The 25,348-nt window shown below is 44.6% G+C and overlaps 1 protein-coding gene across 4 annotated transcripts in view; it reads left to right on the top strand.

Moving 5' to 3' along the window:
• Positions 1–25,348, top strand: part of HIVEP3 (HIVEP zinc finger 3) — a 362,964-nt gene that overhangs the window by 169,982 nt on the left and 167,634 nt on the right. For all 4 annotated transcript variants that reach the window (XM_067530818.1, XM_067530819.1, XM_067530814.1 and 1 more), the window contains exon 3: positions 1,899–1,980. The gene's annotated coding sequence lies outside the window, so the exon portion shown is untranslated. The remainder of the gene's footprint in view (positions 1–1,898; positions 1,981–25,348) is intronic.

Genomic DNA, 25,348 nt, shown 5'->3' with positions numbered 1-25,348 from the left:
TGCTGCTGCTGTTCCTGGAACCATATTGCAATGTAGCTAATTCTGTTCCTTAGAGCTGCATTAAACAGATCTGAGCAGCCATTTGAAGACTGTTTTTGTGGGTACCTTTTCATGGCTGGGTGCATATTTTCTATTAAAGTTTAGCCCACTCTGGCCTAAATAATCTCCTGGTTAGAAATACCGCTTAGACTGCTGAGGAGGAATTCACTGCAGTGAGCCGATGAAGACAACTCTCTGACCTTCCCTGTCCCTGTGTGAAAAGACGGGATCTTCCCCATCTCCAGAACTTTCGCACAACCTCCTCCTTACTCACCCCAACTTAACCTCTGGAGCCAATCCTGTCCTTCTCCCTGCCCTCCTCCATACAGCCATCAGCTTGCTCCAGCTTCCCAAGGCTGATTAGCCCAGGAGATACCCTTGCATAGCGTCACTGGGAGCTGTGTGTGTGTATTTCCTGAAACCTACAATCAGCAGCTAAGGTCCATGTGGTCTCACCCCTTGCTGCTGTTTTCTCCTAGGCTTCTTCCTACTCCTTTCTCTCAACCCAATGGCCTGTGATGGGATGTTAGATGGGCGGGTTCTGAGTTACTGCAGATAATTCTTTTGGGGTGTCTGGCTGGTGAGTCTTGCCCACATGCTCAGGTTTAGCTGATTGCCATAATTGGGGTCGGGAAGGAACTTTCCCCCAGGGCAGATTGACAGAGGCTCTGGGGGTGTTTTTTGCCTTCCTCTGCGGTTTGGGGCACGGGTCACTTGCTGGTGAATTCTCTGTACCTTGAAGTCTTTAAACCATTATTTGAGGACTTCAGTAACTCAGTCCTAGGTTAGGGGTCTATTACAGAAGTGGGTGGGTGAGGTTCTGTGGCCTGCATTGTGCAGGAGGTCAGACTAGATGATCATAATGGTCCCTTCTGACCTTAATGTCTATGAGTCTAAATCTGAGAGTGACTGCGATTCTCTCTCCCTACAACCTGTTTCTGCTCTGCTCTCCCTGGCTTTATACAAGCCCCACTTCTTCCTGCCCATCTGATTCAGCTAGGGCTGTATATCTAGTCTGCACCTCACCTAGCTGCATCCTGTCAAGCAGCCCATTTTAACCCCTTTGGGGGGTGGTGTGGGATGAACACCCCATCACAGGAGTGCATACTAGAGATCGGTTTCCAGCATCGGAGAGGCAGTCAGCACTGTCTCCCACAAGAGTTCCATCACAGCTTGTCTACCAGCTGCAGGCATCCATCACTGGTCTCTTTGATAGTGCCTCTGAAGGCAGGAAGTCCACAACCACCCAGTTCCCTGGTCTTGGCCACCTGAGAATAGGCCAGTTTCAAAGATTCCCTACCCACCTTCTGTGGCTGGAAATAAATCAGTTTAAATTTAACTCAGAAGCCTGGCTCTATGACACCATTCTGTGGACATTATTTCAGAGCAAATGCTTATGAACTCAACTGGTTGAACAGTGACCCTAAAATACCTGAACATTAAGAATGAGAATTAAAAGTAGGGGCTCGGTGAACTTGTTTAGCCTAATTCTGTCCTCATGCTGGAAGATTCAAAAGTTCAGCTCCAACTGGAATGTTCTTAGGTTCATATTCCACATGGAGAGCGTGCAGAGAATGGGGCAGGGAGAAAAAAAAAATCCCATGAAAGAATGGGGTGAAAAAATGGAGCCAGGTGAGAAGAGGGTGTGAAAACTGTGCAGAGAGTGGAGAAAGAAAAAGCCTAATGCACGCTAGTGAGGAAAGGTAGTGGGAAGGTGTGTGAATGGCTGAAGTATCTGGAGTGGATGTGTTGGTAGTGTGTGTATGTCTGGGTGTATGGTCACTTACTTGTGTTGTTTTCTGATCCAAAGGAAACCTTGGTAGCTACATTTTTACTTCTCTCTTGCTTTTCCCCCACAGGCTCCCTTTCAAAGATCACCATATCAATGCCTGAGTATTACTGCAACTTCAAAGAAATGAATCCGTAGTTGCATCTCCACAGGTAAGCGACATGGAGGTCATTTGGACTGCTAGTTGTCTTGCACGAGTTGGTCGCTGTCCGTAGTGACGGTTATGTTTTGGGGACTATCACTGCAGCGCTTCTCTAATGACTTGGAAAGACTGTCTGGAGAGCAGAGTTTGCCAGGCCTTCAAGAGGACACAGCCATTCTGGGGCCAAGCTGCAGGGCTTCTGGGATAGTATTTGACATGTTGGTCAGCCCATCTGCAGGAGGAGAGCTTCTGCCCAAACTCAACAGCATGTGTGTTTATGCTTCTTGACTTTGTTACATAGGGGTTTCCAGTGTCTGCCGTGACCTGATGTTGCTTTGTCTCCACTCTAGCTTTAGTTTCCAGCCATTGGCTCTTGTTATACCCTTCTTGGCTAGCGTAAAGATCACGGTAGTGTCAGATATCTTCTTCCTGTGTAGGTACTTTGTTGGTGAGATAAAGATGGGATCCCTATAGGAGCTGAAGTTTTTCTATGAATTCCTGAAAAGGTTCAAATTAAAAATGGAAATGGTGCAGACTACCTTAGCTGCATTCTGCCAGAGAGTTTTCCTGTGCTCAGAAGTCTGCAAAGTGGATCTACATGTGCTCCTCAGACCGTTCCACAGATGGTACCTCTGTTTCACGTATGGTACGGCTTCTACTGATACAAAGCCCTGCCCTTTAGCTTCATCACAGCTCCCGAGGGGGATTTACCAAAGTTCTGGAATCTGGCTGAGTGTCTGAGGGGCAGAAGCCTGGGATTGGGGCGCTGATTGGGAGGGTACTGGGAGCCTGGAACCAGTACTGGGCCCCTCCCCTACCCCTCTGGCTCCTGCCACCTCTTGGCTGCTCCTTCCCTGCAGTGGTCCAGAAGAGGAAGCAGTGCAGGAGAGACAAAGGAGCTCCCGGCAGAGCAGGCCCTGCAACAACCTCCAGCGATGTGCTGCTGCAATTGCAGCCCCGCTGAACACATGAGCTGCAGGAACGCATGAGTGCCATGCAAGATGCGGGGCACTTGGCAGCCCTGTTTGGGGGGCGAGCTTCTTGCTTGCCCCTCCTGTGCCATGCCAGAGTGATGATCTGGGCCAGTCTTCATTTCTTTAGTGCATTGGGCGGATCCCCAGGTTCACCCCCCTCTTAAATTGTTTGTTAGAGAGAACAGAGTGTGAGGAACCTTATATCACAACAGGCTAATCATGATCCATATACTGTGCCACAAGACATGTAGTCAATGGGAGATATGATTTGCTCTGACTGTAGTAAAGTTGGTATTGAGATTATTTTACGGAGTACTTTACAGTTTGGAAAGTTGCCAGCCTGCACCCAGAGCTAAGAAGTTTCTTCTTTCTGCAGTCAGCAAGGATGGCGGAAGGCCCACTCTGAAATTCAGTGTTTGTGGAGTGTTTTTCTCTTCCTCTAGCAGAGAGAATGGCATTTTCTTAAGAGAAATGAAGGTAGCAGGGTATAGTGGTAAGAGCAAACAACTCAGGGCAACAAAGGTCTCTTTTTGACTCTGCAACTGATTCATTGTCTGACCTTCGGCAACTCATTTCACCTTTCTGTGCCTCAGTTACCCCACCTGTAAAATAGGGACAACATTTACCTAACTCCCAGAGGGATTGTGGAACTGAATGGATGTTTATAAAGATCTTGTAGATCATCACATGGAAAAGCATTGTAGAGCCAAGCCACAAGCACCTTGTATGATAGCATAACCTGCAGAGTGAGTTTTGTGGAGTTAGGTCTTTAATGAATTTAAATCACTTGGCTCATATGAGACAGATTAACAGAATCCTCGCCTGTAAAATACTTTTTATTGCTCCCACCTGGGAACACATGGCTTTAACTGCAGAGTTGTGCGTCCCTTGGTAATTTACTGGTGTCTTTGGAGTCAGGATATTTTGTAGAACCACAACCTTAGTCTCTTTTCATTGTTAAAAGGAGACGACATTGGATGGGCAGCGAGGTAGCATTTTCTACTTGACTGCATGAGCGAGAGAGCCATTTCGGAGGTGAAGGTTGGGGGAGGAGGAGGCGCAGCCTGTCTGTGGCTGCTGCTGCTGCAGAAGAGGAAGTGAAAGCAGCAGCCTTTCTTGGAGAGAAGCCGTTGGCCTGGAAATAATGTGACTGTGGTCAGAGCAAAAGTGCTGTTTTCCCAAGCAGCACAGCAGCTTCACGCGGTGCTGTTAGTGACTGAGGCATGTAAAGTCCCTTTGTCTCGTCAATGAACATTAATTGAAGGGGACAGATTTTTCACCCGGCAGCAGATGCACCCCTATAGTACCACTCAGGGCAGACACCCTCTTGTTCCAGCGGCGCTTGTGACTCCTTATATCAGTATATTTAATGAGTGGCTAAGACTGATGTGTTCCTTCAGCCTGGTCTGGATTCAGAGGTCAGCTCCCAGAGGTCACAGGATAATGAATTCATCTGCTACTCCGTCTATCCAGCCACCTCCCCATCTCCCTCTTTTTCTGCACTCTCGCGTGTGTTTTTGGTGCTGAGTAAAGCGTACTTGGCACCTGGGGAAAGAAACAAAGGGATCTGAATAAGCTTTAACGTGTTTGTAAACAACTGCACTTCGTCAGAGTCCCTGCCCTGCATGCTGGCAGCAGACAAAACTTAGGAGAGGCCTCTGACATCACAATTAATTTTACACACGCCACACACATGCACATGAAATCGTGTAGAAGGGCCAACTGTATGTAGCAGAGAATATGCTCTATTTCACAGACGCTCTGTCTGCCTGTCTCTATCCATTCACTTTATACTCCGCTCATCACTATGGCAGCTGAGCATTTTAGTGTAATTGTCTCTTCATGCTAGCAGCACTGAGAAAGGTGCAGGAGGTTGTGGGGGGCAGGGGAACTAAGAGGAAAAGGAGGCATTCTTCTGGCTCTGCTGTGTTTTGGGGAGTTGACATGCCTGGGTGACCAGCACCACGTCACACTCGATAGAAACCAGATCGTGGAAAAGGTGGAAACGGACAACAACGACAAAAGCCACTCTTGGTTAAAATCACTCTTGTTGCCTTGGAATAAAAATAAAAGGAGCGTCCTCTTCTTGTGTGAGGAGGTAGACTCGGGAAGGTAAATCTGAACAGCAGCACAAGGGGAGACAGAGCTAGACAAGGGGGAGGACATCCTCCCTATCAACTCCTGAATCCTTGGCCCTTTCTATTTGAGAGAGAGGGAAAGGTCGGAGCGGAGCTGGAGGAGAAGCGGATGAGGATGATGGTGCAGTCATGGTAGGGTGAGCAGCAGCTGAGGCATGGGGAAGCGCTGCATTACAGCAGGGACACAAGCAGGGGAGGTGGGGGCGGAAGCAGGAGAGGCAGATGCTGAAATTGTGCAAGCAAACGTACTGCATAGAGCAGTCCTGCACTGGCAGGGGACGGAGCAGATGTCACCAAATAGCTCTTTGCCGTCTATGTGGGTGATAGGGCAGACTTGGCAAAATGTGCAAGGGAAGTTGTAAGAGTTGCTCCTCCTCCACCTCCCACTAACCAGTTTGAGCAGGAGCAGCAGTAACAAAGCTCCCTTCCTTCTGCAAGATCCTCACGCTGGCAAATCCTCAGTACCACAAACGGCCACTCCAGTGCTGCCTGGATATCGTATGAGTCCCTAGGGCCTGCAGCAATTTTGCAGGAAGTATGAAACACAGCTGGTTAAGGGAATTGACTTGTGATCATGCCTGGACAGAGGGGCATCACGAGTCAGCTTCGGAGGGCATGACTCCTGCGCTGACTTGGTACCCCTTGTGAGGTTTATATCCCAGCAACACACTGAGTAAATCTGGCTGTTATAGTAAATTGCCAGTGGAAATTACACAATTGCAACAATTTAAACAAATCAACTGAAAGTCCCCAGTAGGCTGGACTGAAAGGGTTGGTGGCAAGCACAGCTTTACCTGAAAGTGTGCGTCCTCTCTAAAACTGGCTCCCTGCGGGTACTTCTGACTTTAGTAACCAAAATACATTTTTAATGCTTTTTCCTCCTGTTAGCCCTGCAGAGGCAACATAGCTCTGGGAGTGGGAACTGGAGTCTGTCCTCCCTTGTGTATCCACAGAAGCTTTTAAGTTTGAATCAGTTACATCTGTGCTATCCCAATAAAGAGACTGGAGTATCACAGCTGTCACAGAGGGCATAATTTGACCCCTGCAGAACCTTTATTACTGATGGTGTTATGCAAGAAGGAAAGAACTCAGCCTGACTCTCAGATCCCATGAGATTTAGTGGTACTGCTCGATAAAAAAACACCCCCAAAACACAACTTTTTCTTTTTTTATTCGTAATCTGAACACATTTGAGTTGAAGGCATGTAGACACAATACACACGGTGCCACACAATGCCATTTTTACAGTCACTTTTCAGAACGGAAACCAATTTAAAACTGTTGTCTTTTTAAAAATCTCCCTGAGGTCCAGCCCTGCTCTGATCACTGGATTCTGTCTCACTGGGATGTCCCAGCATGCACTGTGTGACCCGCCACGGGAACATGGACCCGCCTACATGAGGAAGTTGGTTAAGTCCTGTTTGAAAATATATATAGTGTAGTTTTGCAAATATTTTATAATGATTATTTTCCATTTCAAAGGACAGAATTTAGCAGCCTCTCGTTCCAACTGGGCACTTACCTGTAGATTATACCTTAGAGACTGCTCCTGTTGATTGGTTTGGGGTTTCAGCGGTGGTCCATGGAGGCTGTAATATCCTCAGTGTGCTGCATGTTGGGATGGCACATCAGATTAGGAACCAGCAACGGGAGCAGAGGCGGACCTTGGGGAACCAAAAGCCTGATTGTTTATGGGCCGTCAGCACATACAGTGAACGTGGCATGAATCTGAGGATTTACATTTTATTTGCCTAAGTGTGAAGGCAAAACCGACCAATGGAAAGTAAAGGGCTAAACTGAAGTGAGTATAACACAGCCCAGCGATGAGGGTGATCCTAGCTCAAGAGAGACTTGAAGACAGACTGGTGCAGAACAAAGTTGTAGGTTATTGCTCTGCAGAGCCTTCATGCTCCCTGACCATCATCTTGGATTTCCTTGGGGTGAGGAGAGGGTCTGGAAAGCAACTTTGGAAGCTGCGGAAGCTGCTGTTCTGTTACAAAGTGGAGTCGCTGAGAAATCCGAAAATAGCATCTCTACCAGGACAAACAGGCCGGGCATCATCCTGACCGGAGAAAGAATGAGCCAGCTCAGCTGGCACAGATGCTCAGGGACAGCGCGCTAGGAGGAGCTGCGTTGGAGAATGCCCTTGGGAAGGCTGGGCAGCATTCTCCGTGATAATACGCAGGGGCCAAACCCTGTGCTGGGGAGTTTGCCTTTCTTATCTTATTTGTTGTTATAAGCACTACTCCTTGAGGACAAAACTTTGCTGACTGAGACTTTTTTCCCCAGCTAAATCTTCCCACTGGCTGACGACTCCTTTGCCAATTCCCTTATGCTGGTCACAGAGAATAGGACTAGGCCCTCTGTTTCTACCGAATCCTGATAACTAAAATATCTCCTGGGGATCAGTGTAAAATCTGAGTAGATCCACAGGTTACATTTTCCTAGTAGTTGATGTTGCAGCCTGTTGATTTAGGTGAGGGCAGAGAATTCCTAAATCCAAACTGGTGGATTCTGAGATACAAAAACAAAATATAGAGGTGAAAAAATCGCCCTCCCGCTGAGTGTTGTGCTCCTTGGCCTCTCCTTTTCCATGGTCGCACTTTGGAACACATCAGACATCAGAGGTAGGTTGAGAATATAAACAAGTTATATCTGCAGATGCCTCTGGTGGAGTGGGAGCAAGGAAATTAAAGAGGAGGAAGAATTAAAATGCCTTAAAACTAAACCTGCTTTCCTTGCAGTGGGCTTGGTCTCACAACATTTTTAATCTCTCCTGGGGTCTGCAGCCAGGCCTGCTTGTAGAATAAATGCAGCCACTCTCTGAACCCTTCTGTGCGTAAGGGTGTAATTGCTGAAATTGGCGCATGGCCTGCAATGAGATCTCATTAATTAATTCAAGACATGCTGGGATTAAACTTTATTAAACCTTGGAATCCAAGTAGACGAGATGAAATGTAAGCAAAGGTTAGGAAAGGGAGGGAAGGGCTTGTGTGGTGATGGCTGGCTGTTAGCTTTGCTGATGGCCTTTGTTGTTATCGGTTAAAGACTGATGGTGCCCTCAGCCCTGCACAAGATGCAAAGGAAGTCACAGTCCTTACTCACAAGGATCTAAACAAGTGGAAGTATAACCCTTGGCTGTCAAGGCTCTTCCCTCTGTCTGTCTGTGCAGCTGTTCTCTTAGCCATTGTGCTTTCACTGCCTGAACGTTATTACTGGATATTGTGCTTGAGTCCAGCCCCTGGTGGCCTCAGTCGTCACTCCTTGTTCCGTGCTGCCTGTCTCTTGCTCACCCATGGGACAGCTGCCTCTAGCCCCCACCACTCATTTCTTCCAGTCTCCACCCTTCTCCTAGCTTCAGTGAGGGGGGTTGGCGACTGCCGTCCTTTCCCAGCCTGGCCACTCTAGATTTTGCCCTCACTTCCCAGCCTGTTGTCTCACGGTTTCTCCCACTATCCAGCTGAGGGGCTTGTTGAGTGTCACCTTCTCCTGCCCAGGAGCCTCCCCTCTCTGTCTCTTGGGACCTGTGCAAGCCCAATGCTTCTATGCCTCATGGAGGAGCAAGGAAGTAATCTCCCTTGTTGTTTGCATGGCTCCGTGTAGTATTGCTGTGTGCTGTTTAAGTCCATGTCACACTCTGCCCCAGAGGTGGCTGCCTTTTGGTGGTAAGGCATATACTACCTATAAAGTGTTTTGAGCTCTTTGGGGATGCAAACTTAGGATATTAATTATTCACATAAGTGCACCTTAATTTTACCAGCACTTTTAATACAATCCCACATGGCATTCTCATAAGCAAACTAGGGAAATGTGGCCAAGATGAAAGTACTATGAGGTGGGTGCACAATTGGTTGAAAGATCATACTCAAAGAGCATTATCAATGTCAAACTGGGAGGGTGTAACTAGTGGTTTACCACAGGGGTCATTCTTGGGTCCGATGCTACTCAATATTTTCATTAATGACTTGGATAACGGAGCGGACAGTATGCTTATAAAATTTGTGATTGACACCAAATTGGGAGGGGTTGCAAGCACTTTGGAAGATCAGATTAGAACTCCAAAAAAAAAACCTGGACAAGTTAGAGAATAGGATTGAAATCAACAGAACAAAATTCAGTAAAGGCAAGTGCAAAGTACTTCATTTAGGAAGGAAAAATCAAATGCACAAGTACAAAATAGAGAATAACTGGCTTGTTGATAGGACGGCTGAAAAGGATCTGGGAGTTATTGGGGATTACAAATTGAATCTGAGTTACCAATTTGATGCAGTTGCAAAAAAAAAAAAAAAAAAAAAAAAAAAAGCTAATATCCCTTCTAGGGTGTACTACCAGGAGTATCATATGTAAGACATGGGATGTAATTGTCCCACTGTACTCGGCACTGGTGAGGCCGCAGCTGGAATTCTGTGTCCAATTCTGGGCAGCACATATTGAAGTGAGTCCAGAGGAGAGCAACAAAAAAGGATAAAAGGTTTAGAAAACCTGACCTGTGAGGAAAGGTTAAAAATCCGGGCATGTTCTTACTTTTGAGCAGAGAAAACTGAGAGGGAACTTGATAGCAGTCTTCAAATATGTGAAGGGCTGTTATAAAGAGGAATGTGATCAATCGTTCTCCATGCGCAGTGAAGATAGGGCTAGAAGTAATAGGCTTCTGTCTGCAGCAAGTGAGATTTAGGCTAGCTATTAAAAGGTTTCTCACTATGGGGGTAGTTAAGTTCTGTAATAACCTTCCCAGGGATGTTGTGGAATCCCTGTCGTTGGAGGTTTTTAAGAAAAGGTTGGACAAACACCTGTCAGGCATGGTCTAGGCTTACGTGGTCCTGGCTCAGCCCAGGGGGCTGGACTTTTTGAGGTCTCTTCCAGCCCTATATTTCTATGATCTATGGTTCATGAAACTGTCTTGGTTCTCAGGAGCGGTATGGTCAGGAATGTGTGCACTAGAGCAAATGTACAGTGCTGAGCACTGCAGGAACAGGTAGTCCTGTGGACAAGCAAACAATGCTATGTTGTATGTGTACTAAGCCATTGACTCTGCACAAAGGGTGTAGCAAATAACACAGCCGTTTCAGTGATGCTGCTGGGCCTACAGAATTTGTTACACACATCAGGTACCATCTTTGTTTCTGACTGTTTCAAGAGCATACTTACTACTAATTTTAGCTTACCCTCTAAGCTTGATGTGCTTGGGGTCTGGGTACAATGAATGCTTTATTCAGAAAACTACAAACACCATAAAAAGAAGAGAGGAAAAAAGTATCCCACACTGACATGTTTCTGATCTCCAAACAGCTATAATTTTGGCTTGCTCTGAGAACAAGCTGAGGTAGTGTTCATTTTAACAGCCAGGAAAGGGCAGCTTGTTTATATTTGGGACCATATAGATTTGAGCGGTATATGCAGGTGGCATATTAAAATGTGTGGATGATTTCTTACCAGAATAAGGCTGTGTTTTTACTGGACTGCCTTTAACTTTGTACCAGTGCGAAGGAAGTAACCACTGAGCTTTTTGTTGTAACATATTTCTGGGATTAGATGCATAGTTTTGGAGTGTTGGTTTGGGTTAATTGCCATGAATACTCCCCACCCACCCACCTTTCTACCCATTTCTGTCCAGAGCTCATAGTTTTATGAGCAGATTGGAATTGGCAGCTCTTGCCACCTTGAGGTTTTGCATTAGTGATCGTAAGTTCTATTCATACAAGAGAAATCTAACCATACTACAGAGGTGTAAGTAGGTAAGTGGAAAGACAGCAGCTAGGTGGTAGTGGTTCAGGTTGTCATTCACTCATTAACTGAATGCCTCCAGCCGTCTGATCTTGTGCTGCCAAATGGCTGTCTGGAGAAGACTCTTCTTGCTTTCTCCACTGTTGGAGGCTTGCTATGCCCTGATGCAGCTCCAGGATCTGCTAGCATGAACCTCACCTACCCATCACGGACATCAGCGGGCTCCACGTGTGCGTGATGCAGAATCAAGAATATAGTGAGGACACGTACAAAGCAACCCCGTTTCGTGATTGGGTTTAGTGCTGTGCCATTGTGCCTGATGTTTAGCTCAAGGCACCATTTATTTGGCATAGGTGGGTGCATCACTTTGGTCGCGGATGCGCAGAGAGGTCTCTCTCGCATGGCCTGGAACTGCTCGATGACATCATTGCTTGTCACCGTTAAGCACACAGGTGCTGTCAAATGTTACCTGACACTTGCTCAGCCAACACTAACTTTGGATATGCCATTCAGAGATGGTCCAGTTTTGTTACTAGCAAAGTTTGGAGGACAAGCTTGTTCCTGTCTCTTGTCTTTCTGCATCTGTTCAGACTTTCCAAAAGTAGATGTGTTCCCTGTGCAGGATCGGTGTGTCAATTACTATATGATCATAAGACTGAGGTGCAGGTTCTATTAACTGTAAAATAGTTACATGCATTTTTGAGTATTTTGCCCAAGGGCCTATTCTTAGCAGCCTTTCCTGAGACGCCAACTCATATTGCATTGAGTTGCTCAGCAAGTTTATGTGCAAAACTCCCTCTGGGTCTGGAAAGTTAAAATGTATATTCATGCAGAAAACATTTGGAAGGGTTATTTTCTTCTAACTGTATCAGCTCTTTTGCATTAATTTTCTGGCGGTGTGCAGTATTTCAGGCAGCGTCCTGTGTCTCTGCAAGATTTATAAGTCTAGCATTTAGGAACTCGAGTTGGAGGAGCCATATTTCACATGGACAGAGAAACATCTGCTTGCACTAAAGGGGGTCTTCTTTTATTTGGTCTGAATCTGACTACTACAGTTAGGCTTATGGTATTATAATGGTGATTCATCATAACAATAAAACACCCAGTAACTTCAGAATATAGGTTGACATTTTTAATCTTTGTCTTTTTGGCTCTGAGCCAGTGAAGATCCACTGGAACCTACAACAGAAACTAGCAGAAATCAGCAAGACGTTTTGCTAGGAAGGCTCATCAGGGAAAAGAATAAAGATACAGTTTCAGCTGTATGTTCCTCTGTGGTTTTAGATTGCAGCTCATCATATCTTGCTTTTTAAAAAGTATTTAAAGGTACATTGGACTAAGGTTCTATGACTGTATATTCAGAACCCCAGATGGAAGGAGTATACATTTTGCAGGTTTAAAACTTAACTATTGATGTTTTTCAGGAATGTGAGAAATGGTCACTCTGTAGATGTGTATATTCAAATCCAAAGTTAGTTCACGTGAAAGTTGTTAAGCTCCATTCATAAGAAAAACAAAAACATCCTGTCTAAAAAAAATCCACAAACAGGAAAAATATAGGAAATTCTGAGTTGAGATTCTTCAAACTTTGACTTTCATTCAGCATGATCACTTCATCTCCGATATGTAATGATTTAATACATACATTAAATGTATTTGAAAACAACAACAAAAGCACAGTAACGCTACCCTTGGTGTATTTTTTTTCAATATATTCTGAAACATATTAAAGTCATAATACATTGATTTTTTTAAAAAAAATGATACTACACAAAATGTTTCATCCTGCACTTCAGCAAAACCATTTCTCCGTCACATATACGGGTTTAATATTGTAACCATTGCTACAGCTATACTTTATAGCACCATTGTCCTTTTGAAATATTAGAAGTGGAATAACTAGAAATGTGTAGGGGAACGCTGTGCACCTCACGGCAACAATGTTCATTTAGACATTCATGTTACAAGCACAAATTTCTGAACTCAAAGATTGATATAGAAGGGCTATCAGAGGGGATAAGGAGTGGCCTTCTACCGTAGTTTGGTCTAGGGATTGTTCAAGACTGGCAGACACATTTTTAATGCATTTTAATATTTAAACACCTTGATAAGACAATTTAAGAAACGCCAGAGCTTTTTAAAATTATCTGTAGACGATTTACAGTGTAGCATATCCACTCACTCTGAGCTCACAGTATTGCAGTAGAATAAATGCATGGTTGAGATGTATTCCTTTATGATTATTTAAAGGGTTTAAAACATCACAATGATTACACCTCTGAAATAGACAGAAGCCTATATTCTGCAGTCAATATCTGTAACATGTAGCCATTTGCCTACTGAATACAATATATCTCTATTATGCATGCACTGCCATCAAGTTCCATTTTAAACATATTTTCTATCTTTCAGGCAGAGGGGTACTGTGCAACAACTTGGCCATATGAACAGCCTATGATTTGATAACTAAACAGTAAATGTGACACACAGATGCCTCACAAACATGGACAGAGTTGAGGTTGTTGGGGATTTTTGTTTTTATTTTGTTTTTTGTTTTGAATCACCTGTGAGTGCATTTATTGAGATAATATGAATATTGGGATAATATCATAATAAGATGAAGTTACTTCTAAAGCTTCAGAAAGTAACTTGTTTTTCAAGAATAGAGATCTTTATGTTAACATAGATTTTGCGTTTAAATTTCCCTTTTTTTAATTCACACTTGTACGATACCGTATTCAGTAAGGTTGCCAACATTGTATTTAAAAAATAAAGGACTGTTTTCTTAGCACCCCCCAACCTTTCTCCCAATATTATTAATTATCATTACTATTATTATTGTGAATAATAAGCAGGACTCACCTGCATTTGCCAGAGGTATTCCTTCCTGCTTTTAGCAGCACTCAGCAACTCCCAATCTTGTTGTACAGAGATGAAAAAATAAGGAACGTCCCTTGTAATAAGGGACTATTCGCAGCACTAGTATTCAGTGAAATATAGAAGAAGTTATTTCTAAAGTTTGTGGACATTTTATTACACAGATTATTAGAACAACAGGGCATTATGAAACCAAAAGTGTATATATAGAGCCAGTGGTATTGGGAGAGCTGATCTGAAACCAGTGTACATATATAGTACTGGCATTATGGTAATGAGAGATCTGTTGTGAAACCAGTTGCTCAAGTTTAGTCTTTGAGTGTATGGTTAAAAGGATAGGTTATCTGAAACCAGTTACTTATGTGTTGTCCCAGTATTATGGTAAAGGGAGAGCTGATGTGAAACCACAACATGTGTATAGTCTTCATATTGTGGTAGTGGGAGAGCTGCTGAGAAACCAACAGTGCATATATAATCTGGGAATTATGGTTTGGGGAACGTTGATGTGAGACCTGCTCTGTGTGTGTGGCTCCGTCACTTGGGTAAGGGAATAACTGATATGAAACCAGCTGTGTCCAAGTATACTAAGGCATGGACTATAGTGGTCTGAAAGTTGCTAGGCTTTGTAATCTGTTCATTCTGGTAGTTTAATAGCTAATGTGAAATCTGAATGTGAAGAATATCTTTGGTATGTAAATTCAGGTCTCCCCTAGACTGTGCTGGAAACATTTATTGAGATGGATGAATGTGGAACATTTGAGGTTTTGAGTTTTGTCAATATTAAGCAAGATGGACCTGAGGAACTATAATACTAGTCCAGCATTTCAAAAATGACTCACTTTGAAATGCTTCAAACACTCAACATACTCAGCATAATCTCTTAGCACAGTCAGAGAAATGCAGTATGAACCCTTTAAGGAGATGAATAATTGGGGGTGTGACAGTATTGATGAGAAGGACAATCAAGCGCTCCTTTTCGCTCCTTCTCACAACACAAGAACAGGAGACACCCAATGAAAATAAGAGGCATTACATCTAAAATTGATACATCTATTTACACAGTGCATAATTAACATGTGGAACTCACTGCCATTACATATATTTGAGACCAAGAGTTTTTAGTTGGATTAAAAAAATAGGATTAGACATTGATATAAATAACAAGAATATCCACATGTATATGAATAGCAAGAATGCATTAAAATAAGGGATAAAATATAAGAGAGAGAGAAATCCTGGTACTTCAGGGTATATCCAATCACTAGCTGTGTGGGGCTCGGAAGAAGCTTTTCTCTTGGGCATGTTACTGCATTCCAGGAGATTTACACTTTCCTGTGAAGCATCTGATGGAGTAGCTACTATTGGAGGTGGATGCAAAACTAGAAGGACCATTGGTTTGATCCAGTGTGGTAATTCTTATATTCCTGTCTGCAGCAGTGAGAGTGTGGAGCTGCTCATGCCAGCTGTAGGTCAGTTGAGGTATTTCTAAGAGTAATAGTGGCATTTCAGGTCACTGCTGTTCTTATGGCATCTAGCAGAGTGGAAAAACCTGTCAACTTTTAGAGCTACTCTCCATGTTTTTGTAGTGGTGTGTCTGTAAACATCTGAGCCTGGGACTCTGATCTTCAGAATCTGAACAATTCACTGCTTTTTTGCTCATGAGTTTTTGAAGACAACTTCGAGGTTTGAGCAGGCCAATAGAACTTGCTGCCAAAGACTTCATAACGTCCCTGGGATTTCACAATACCCACTTTGTGTTAGAAATCCAGACGAACCCTCTCTAACCAAATAATCGGCTTGCTTTTATATTCTGGAGCAGGACAGAGTTTGGGCATAATTCTTCTCTCACTTTCATCAGTTTTATGACAATGTAAATCCGTTCAGTTTGGTGCGAGTGCCTTGGTGTAAGATGAGTGTACGCTGCTGGTGGGTTTTGTTACACTGCTTCATCACTTGGTGAGGTGTGTGTTAAACAATGTGCTTTCAATGATCGCACATTGTTCTGTCCTGTTCTGTTTAAAAATAAAAGCTTTGGTTCAAAGAGAGGCAAACAAACACTGAAGTGCTTGCCTCCTGAGCAAATGCCCCACTGTGTCCTTCAGTTCTATAATCTCATGGGTAAGATTGCTGGGTTCTGAAACCTTTTACAGTGTCTGTTTATACAGCAACCACTGGTACCTTTGTTATAGTGCATCCCAATAAAAATGACGGCCTCAATTGTAGCTCTGTTCAGATCTCCACCTTTGCTTAATAAAGCTAAACTAGTTCATTCCAGCAACATTTTCCCTCGCCACATACAGCCAAAGGAGGAGAGGAGAGTAACATATCCAGTCGGATTATGGTAGTTTGGAGGTAGTAAATACAAACTGGTCATACGGTCTAAGAAGAACAAATCTACTCAAACTTCTGGGCACTAACTACCCACGGCCTTTCCAGCTTCCGCCAGCTGGGAGGAGAGAGGACCTGTTTCCCCATCCTTTGGACCAGCTTCCCTTTTCCTTTTATAATTCCACCCACATCAGTCATGTGAAGGGCTGGAACCCAGTAACCCCTCACAGTCTTTGCGCTTGGTCACAGGCCTCCGTTCAAGAAAGCATGTAAGCACATGTTGAGCTCTCTTCCTAAATAGGGATGCTCTCCTGAATCAGGGCTTTAGATGGGAGCTGAAAGTGTGGAGACTCTCACAGGAGTGGCCCTAAACAGTTTAAGTATGGGACCAGGCTCATTTATAGTGCACAGTTACTTTTGGGGGCAAAACAGCATTCGTCTCTGCTATCTTAAACCTTTGGGTCTAAGCTCACAGCTGAAGTATTTGGTCTCACATAGCTGTATTAGCTCAGTTTATCTTTCAGTTCCAAGAGAGGTTGAATGCTAATTTGACCAGAATTCAAACCAACTTTCTCTCTTGGTAACGTGGTACCTTGCTTCTAATTGACCTGCTTTTCTGGCAGCGAGAGGAGACACTGCAGCCAGTTTACACTGGAGGATGGTGTCCTATAATGACTCAGATTCAAACCTTTTGAAGGGAAATTTTAGGCATTCTTTCCCCCACTGAAGTTAAAATGCAAACAAATATTCTTAGCTAATCATTTACACATCCATGCAGGGTTGGGAATATTTGTAGGCTTACCTAAGTATTTGCTAAGCAGGATGCACAGTTATCTGGAGAAAGTACATAATTTGGAAATTCCTGAATAGGTGGTATAAATAGGTTCTTTTTTATGTATCGCTCTCATGGATATTAGCTGCCTTGTGTCCTTTTTAAATGCCTCATTTGCCAGTCACAGCCACTGGCTGTTTAACCTTTGAACCAAGAAGCCATTAGCTCTGTATCATTTAGAATCGTGTTAGGAACATAAAACTTGGATAGGAGGAAGGGGAGTCTGGGGGGAATCTTTATGCTCTGTTGCTTCTCCATATAGCGCTGGGTCTTTCTGATTAGATGCACATTAGAATCTGGATCTGCTAGTTGGCTATATCTATAACCCCCACAGAAGAGAACAGAGCTCCCAAAGTTTCTTCTGCCTTCCTGTGCTTGCTGATACCCAGAGTAGAGCACTGGCTGGTCTCCAGCAGAAGTCCTTCCCTATTTGTGTAGCTTGGAGGTAAAGGGAAGCATAGCATCTGTGCTACCAGCCAGCAGGAGGGGGGCAAAAAAAACATACCTTGCTATTTAAATTAACCTCACCGGGATTCTTTTCATTTTAGAAGGTAGAAAAAACCTAAAAACTGTTTTGCAACACTTTTCTGCTGTGAAATCCACTGTATGCCTGTCCTGTCTCTTTCTGTCTAGAAGTAAATCAAATGCTTTGGAAATGTACCCTTTTATTTGGTCACCATATGCACTTGATAGCTTAAATATGCATTTTCAGACAGTGCTGACTCTCTGTGTCTCTTCCCCAGATCTCCTGAGTTTGAAGCACTGATTTTACATTCAGACCTTGTGATTTCTTGGGGTTGGGGTGTCTGGGGGAATACAGAGACTTTACAGAATGAAACACTGTTTTTGAGTGTTGTAATGGGGAACTTGACAAGGCTGTGAGCAAAAGAATTTTAAATGCCACATCCTCCAAAATCAGCCCTGTGTGTATGGATGCATAAGTACTGGATATATACAAGCAGTATTTAATTTCATATGAAATTGTTAAATATATCACCCGGAAGTGGTAGAGGTCAGAAATCTCTATGTCTCATGTTGGATCATTGGTCTTCAGCAGCACTCCCAGCTATGCAGATAAATGCTTTTCTCTTTCTGCTTCCCAGCAGCCCTTGATGAGTCTGAATGAAAACAAACTTAGAGCATTCAAGCATGTTCTTCTTATCTTTCAGGACAGAAAAGACAATTTGAGAGGTAGAAAGAGAGGGCTATAATGTAATGTATTTATCTTCCTTCCATCAACACAATAACTGAATGAAATGTATCGACTAAGTGTATCCCCTCAACACAGCCTTAAACTGAACAATACAGTGAAAGAGGAGTAAAAATGCCTATTTTTTGTGAACCATCATTTTGGAAAGTGACTTAAAGTGTCATCGGTGAAGAATTAACCTACAGTAAATGCAGGGATGTGGTTCCAAAATGAAGTGCATTGGGATGGGACTCCTGCAACACCAGGATAAAGACTATCCTGGTTAATCTATACATTAGCCTGCCAGAGCGAAGTGTGGATGTAGAGCCCTGGATAGCAGTGTACTAGCCTTCAGAGGGGTAGGGCCGATGGGAATCCCCTGGACGACTGATGCACCAAAGGAAACTGGATCAATGATGATAGTAGCATCCATCAGTCTAAATTCCTGCACAGCTTTTTAAAAGAAGTGCCCACAAGTACGAATATGTCTGCGTTTGGCTTCACTTGACATCTCCGCTCCAAATCCTGTTCTTCCAGCTACAGAACTGGGCTGGGCACAAAGAAGGTCACCATGGGTCAGGTCAGGCAGTGAGGTTGGACTCTTTCCTCCAGGCTGCAGAGTGGCTCTGAGGCCACTGCTGAAACCGCACGAATGAAGTAGCCCACTGGTCATTCCATCCTGCTTCCCAGTCTACAAGGGAATACATGTAGTTTGCAGATCCACCCAGCCTGCCTTGGCCCCTAGCTCATTCTGCATGCTGAAACACGGAGAGTGCTGGAAGAGTATGCTTTGTAAAACCCTGGAGAGAGAAACCTTGTGTGGATTTTTTTCTCAGTAGAACTTCACTGAATTCACCATGGTCAGGAACCTGATTTCACCCCTAGATTTGCACTCTGCCTCTTTTCTCATATGAGCTGGGCCTTGTCTTTATTTGGAAGACTCAGTAATCTGTGTTCTGAAGATTGTGTTTCAGTTTCCTGGGACGACGTCAGTGCCATTCTTCAGGTTCCCAGAAATCTCTGTTTGTCATTCTCCAAGACCTTGTAATGTTATCTCATCTCTTGGGGCATGAATCCTAAATACTTTCAGGTGTGCATGACATAGACTCTCACTGCTTTCTGTGACCCTAGACTTTGGCTTCAAAAATGTCAGTGTAGGAAATGAACTGGCTGCAAAAACAAAGGTACCGCCCCCAGATTTGGCTTTGTTCTTCATTTTCTCGGTGTCTAGCTCTTGTGGTTAAAAAGATCCCCATTGGTTCTTAAATCGTTATGTGGTCATCTTATTTACACTATAGCCAGCCAAAGAAAACCAGTACATGGTGGAACTAAGAGAGCTGTGATCTGCTCTGCACAGTGTTAGCTTTCAGATTGCAAAATTAGGTTTTGAAGGGATACACATTTATCTAAATTTTGTCTAAACCAGGAACGGTCAACTTGAATCAGTGAAGCCACACTATAAAATGTTGCCTGATAATGAAGTACAGTCTTTTACAAACAGTTTTGAAATATCCTAAATTGCAGGGGTAACCATATTATGTTACCATGTCAAAACCTGGGCTTTTGGAACAGAAAATATTGGATCTGAATACAATCTGCAGCCACCCTCCTCCCACGTATTTGGGAGCCATGTATGTGAAGGTTTCAAGGAGAGCACTTAGCCTTATATGAGCATTTCAGCTAATCAGTGGCCAAATTTAGACTGGCATGTGATCTCACCATTTGGCAGTCAATTTTTTCAACTGTTGGAAACTGTTTGCTGATCTAGGCTTCAGTGGTGACCACTGAAGAAGTTCTACAGCACTGCAAAGATACCTGCTTGTCTGTTACCTTGTACTCTCTCCCCTTTCCTCCCATATGTCTACTCTGGAACCACAAACCTAAAACCATAATTGCATAGTTATTACATGGCATCCCCATGTCACAGAGTTAAGGTTGTTTGGGAGTCTTCATGGTACATTACCATGTTTTGGATTTCTTTTAAGTCTAACCTGGATTCTGAGTTTCCTGGGTTTGTAACGCTTGGATTTGGGATAGTTACAACTTCCCTGTAATGTTTTTACTCTTAAGTTACTGATATGTACTCTCAATTCTAAATCCATCTTAACGTAGTTTTTTGTCTGGGAGTCTCCTTGTTTTTTAAAAAAATATTAAAAGTCACGCTTGAACACGACGCGAGAAATCCAAAGGGAGTGCTGCCGTGTGATAGCTCTAACCATCTGAAGATATGTAGAGTCAGCCTTAAATAATGTTTTGTGAGGGCAGATCACTAATACATGAGAACAGCACAAAGCAGTCGAAGTGTACTGCTGACTCTGGCCCATGCAACTGACTTACTCGTTTAGAGCAGTGGTTCCCGACCTCTTTGAGTGAAAGCCCCACTGGTTAACACTAAGTAAAACATGTGCCACCCCATCCCTCCAACCCGCCCCCTCCCCAGCCATAAACACATATAACCCCTATAAACATGTACAATGATCATCATAATAACACTACATTACATAAATAATAATAATAAATTACTCTTACCTGGGTAAGAAGTGAAGCCTTCCCTGGCGCAGCTTCCACCGCACTCCCAGTGTGGCCCTGCCTCTTTCCATCCCTCATGGACTGAGGGTAATGGAGGCAGGCCCTAACTCCAGGCCCCCGCCGGCTGGGACTGCTCCTCTTCAGCCGGGTGCCTGGCCAGTGCAGGGCTGGGGGGCTGCTCCTCCGCTCCAGTTGGCACAGAGTTCGAGGCTGCTGTACCCGGCACGGAGCTCAGGGGGACTAAATGACCTCAATATTACTGAAGCCACATGGACCCGCTGTAATCTCTAGTGCCCCCCCAGGAGATCCCGCCCCCTCCCCCCCAGGTTAGGAACCATTGGTTTAGATGGCTGGGTAACAATCCAGCATTGTGTGAAAGGAAAGGCTGGGGAGTTCAATTTCAAAGTCCTTATGTCTCTGTATTTTAAGGGTCTCCCATGTGCTGCTGCCTCAGTTCCCCTGGAGTGCTACCTTAGCGCACAGTAGAGCTGAGTCAGCAGTGCCATAGGACACTTTTCACGCACTGACGCCCAGGCCGGCAGGAGGCCACAGAATCTTACAGAGCAGTGACGGTTCAGTTCCGTAATCTACCAGATGAGAACTCTTGACACGTGTCCCGTGTCCTTCGTGCCTCTGAGTCCTTACACCAATGGAGTGTTGCATGCTGATTAGCTATAAAAAAAGAGTGGTGATTGGTCAGGTACTTCTCATATCACATGGCCCATTTAAAGTACCTGAGCAGTTGCCCTGATTCTTTGTAGCCTATATAATCGCAGCTAGACAGAACAGTCATGAATAATTAAGGTTCATTACAAGGTCTTCAGATATAATGCATGCACAACATTTCAACGAAATATCACTATATGGAAAACTTAGAGTCGCTGTCTACTGTTAAGATAATTTGGGACAAAGAGCAGGCTGACAGGAATGCGAAATTTATGGACCCATCTTAAAATTAATTTTAACTTGTAAACTCATTCCACACTCACAAGTAAGTGCTGCAGGTTTGGGAAGGACTTGCTACATTTTTCATACGTACCAAAACAGTTGAATCCTTGCTTTTCAGTGCAAAACTCAGCTCAGCTTTATTTACAGTGCCATGACTGATGCCTGTATAATAATAACTTTTCTGGTTTTATGATCTGTAACTGAATTCAGAATGGCTATTTCTGAATCCCGCTACCCTAAATATGCCATAGGCCTCTGAACTATTGTGCAATGCAGAAACTTGGCTCTGTGGTGCTGTGCTGTTGCTGAGGTCACATGATATGTTTCCTGCCCTGCCCTGAGCCTCTATCACAAGCCATTAGCACTTATGATGAGGTAGTGCGCCTCCCAGACCTTGTTGTAGAGCTTACAGTATTTTGTGTCTTGTTGAAGTTAATTAAAAGGACATAATCGGCTAAGAAAACCATTTTATTTGCCAGTTGCTAACTCTGACTTCAAAGAGACACTGAAGCTAAAACACTGCAAGTTTCTCTAGCGGAGAGAGGTGTAAAATAGCAAATACAATTAATGCAAATGGCAGTTGCACATTCTGTTACAGCTCCCTTCATACAGGGAGATAATTCTTCCTTGCAAATGTACTGTTGTGTTATCACATGGCTTCACCGGACAGGTGGTTGTGGAGTTCCAGTACAAATAGGTGTTGCTGATACAAGTTGCTTTAGAAGTTTGCAGTTTCTGATTGCTGCTGAATGTTCTGGATTTGGAAGAACAAGGTTAGTGTGGTCCCTTTATTAGCATCTTGGATTCTAATAGAGTAGGCGTGTGGTCAGGAGCTTTAGACAAGGCGTGATTTTCTGTCTTCTGGAGTAAATGAAGATGACTGTGGCATTATCCAGTTCCAACCCCACCTTATTTAAGCACAGTAGGGAAGCCAAGTTCATTCACAAAGTAACCCCACTGAAATCAATGGACAGCTATCGTTGTTCACAGAGCAGTCATGCATATTTATTTACACACTGTGATAAAAGAGCACCCGTCCAACAGTCTGTGGGCTCTTGGCACTCTTAAAAATACGCTAAACAAATAAACGAATCTGTCAGTTCACTCAGAGCAAATCAAATAACTCAGTGACAACACAGATATCATGGAAATTAATCTACCCCCTCATATAATCCCCAGAGTCCCCCACTGTTCAGCCCTGAACACAGGTGGTGGCCCAGGATGATAAGGTGGGCCTTCAAGTGTGCCCTCAGGCTGACACACTTGGGCTGTTAGGAACTTGGGGAGAAGCGAGTTCCAAAAGCCCAAGGAGAATGCCTTGCCAACACCCCCTCCCTCTTATGTCAGTGGGGCATCAGATCAGGGGTCTCCATTAACTGCAACCGTGGCTGTATGTTGCAGCTATTGTATGTGTCAGATGATCACAGTCTTCAATTTAATCTTAGCATTGGGGCCCAACTCAAATTTAAAGTTTTTTATTGAGAAAATATTTCAGAAAAAATAACAAACAGGTAACCCATAGATTTTTAAATGGGCGAAGTTATATAGCATCCAGGGACTATGCGCAGGTTATCGGGAGGTGAGGGGAGTGGCTCGAAGTCTGGGGAGAGTAACAAAGGATAATCTGCGGGGTCCTGGATGGGGGGGTGATGGTGTGGGCGTTAAAAGGTACAAGGGAGTATATGGGAATGGGGGAGCATCACTGAGTATGCTTATGGGTTACTTTTGGGGGTTTTAATAAATGGAGTAAATAAGTCCATACAAAGTGGGGTGTCCCCCATTAAGTCCGATGCATCAGCAGCCGCCGCGTCCGTTGGTGTGTCCCCCGCCGCGTCCACCGGTGCGTCCTCCGCCGCGTCCACCGGTGCGTTCCCCGCCGCGTCTGTCGTGGTGGTTGTCGGTTGGGTCCGCCGGCCCGAAAGGAGGGTCCTGCGGTGGTGCTCCATCCCCCTCCTCCCGGTACTGTCGGTGGCCGGTGACGTGCTCTACGTAGATGTCCCTGGACCACCGGATGGAGTCCGAGACCATGAGGCGCCGCATGAGCTTGGCGTAGCGCCGACCCACACCGCAGGCCCAGAGCATGGGCTCGTTGCGGGGGTCCCAGGCGCCCAGGGCTCCGACGACCAGGGCATGGACCTGTACGTCGTAGCCCTGCTCCCTCAGGGTGTCGGCCAGGGGGGCGTACTTCTCCTCCTTGCGGGCTCGGGCGGCGTGGAAGGCCGGGCTGCGGTTCTCAAACGGGACCGTGACGTCCACCATGACGATCTTTTTGTGATCCTCGTCGGTGATGACGACGTCGGGTCTCAGCGGGCTGTCGGTCCCGGGGATGGTGCGGTTGACGGCCACCGCGCCCCGGTGGGCCGGGATGGCCTTCACCAGGCGGTCCTGGACCGCGTTGTGCCTCAGCTGCCAGGCACGGGAGTGCACTAGTGCACATACCCGGAAAATTCAGCCCTCATGTTCCTCTGCAACTCACCAAACAGCATCTCCGGGTCTGTTGGCCGTGAACAGTTTAGAGAACCAGAGACAGGCAAGCTAGAAAGCAGAAATGCATCCTATTGAAGCAGGGTGCTCAAGCATATATGGCCTTGGACTCGCATTCAGATCTCAACCCTATAAAACTGGAGCTATCTATAGATCTGTTTGAGAATTCCAACCCTTTTGTTCTCCCAGAACATGGTATTCAGAATAATATGGTCCCGTCAGCAATGTGTTCTCTTCTCGTCAGCTTAAACAACACTCCTAGTATTCCAGCACCCACTTTGCTTTTGCTCAGTCAAGCGGTTCAGCCTGGACAATGCTGAGTTCTTTCCAGTGGCCACGGACATCCTGGATCAGGCTACATAGCCTGGCCTACTCGTAGCCGCAGGTTGCTGATTGGTTGGCATGGCCTGGCAGTAAGGTGAATACAGGACAGAGCTGAAATGAACAGTTTTGCAGCTTGTTTGTGGCACCGGTGTCAGTCAAGAGCAAATGGTTTGACACTGATCCAAGAGAGACTGACACTGGTTTAAGGTCAGGCCCTTTGTTTCCTTTTAAGTTCTGTTTGTTTCAGAGGGTTATCTTGACTACTACTTCCCCTGCCCTTTTGGGATTTTATAGGTGTTGTGGCCTTTGCGGTTGGAACGTCCTCACATCCCAGTGGATTATTCCGTATTGCTGCTAACGTGCTCACAACAAGGCTACATACAGTGTGTGGAGATTTGGGGGGCTTTCTATAGGCAGAGTCCCAGGATTCCTTGCTGCTGCTCTGAGAGCTCCTGCGTGTGAAGCAGCATCTCGGGCCCACGCCTCCAAGCACGGGCTCGAAATCACGACTTCTGAACGTTTCTAAAGAGGCAATTCAGTGGGGACAAAGCTTGATAGTGACTTCATTGACATAAGTGATTGTTGTGATTTGGAATGTATTGACAAGATCAGCATTAGAGAGACTCAGTTTTTAGCCCTGATGGCTGGATTTTTGAACAATATATAATTCTACAATATAATTCTAATTCTGTCTCAAAGAATGCCAAAATGCTTTGCAAACTAAATACATACAATGCCACTGAAAAGCAAATGACTGGGGTTGGAGGATGATTATGCAAGACATTGAGGAAATTTGGGCCAAGGACACAGGGTCAAACCCCACTGTGTAATTCGAAATGGACCATGAGATCTTTATGCTCATATATCTAGAATGCAAAGGATTTTCTCCATTTGATTATCCTTTAACAATTCTAAGGTAGGTCACATTTTGAACTGTGACTACATAGTTTCAATTATTAATATTCTTCAGAATTTATCAGATCCATAGAACGAAATGTCACCGTTTTCTGCAGATTCTATTGTAAAGGAAA

This window comes from Emydura macquarii, unplaced genomic scaffold (genome assembly GCF_026122565.2).
Source record: "Emydura macquarii macquarii isolate MOO-44397 ecotype Brisbane River unplaced genomic scaffold, CSIRO-AGI_Emac_v2 contig_3113, whole genome shotgun sequence".
Lineage (NCBI taxonomy): Eukaryota > Metazoa > Chordata > Testudines > Chelidae > Emydura > Emydura macquarii.
Note: the sequence above shows the minus strand (reverse complement) of the source record. Positions and strands in the feature narration are given on the sequence as shown.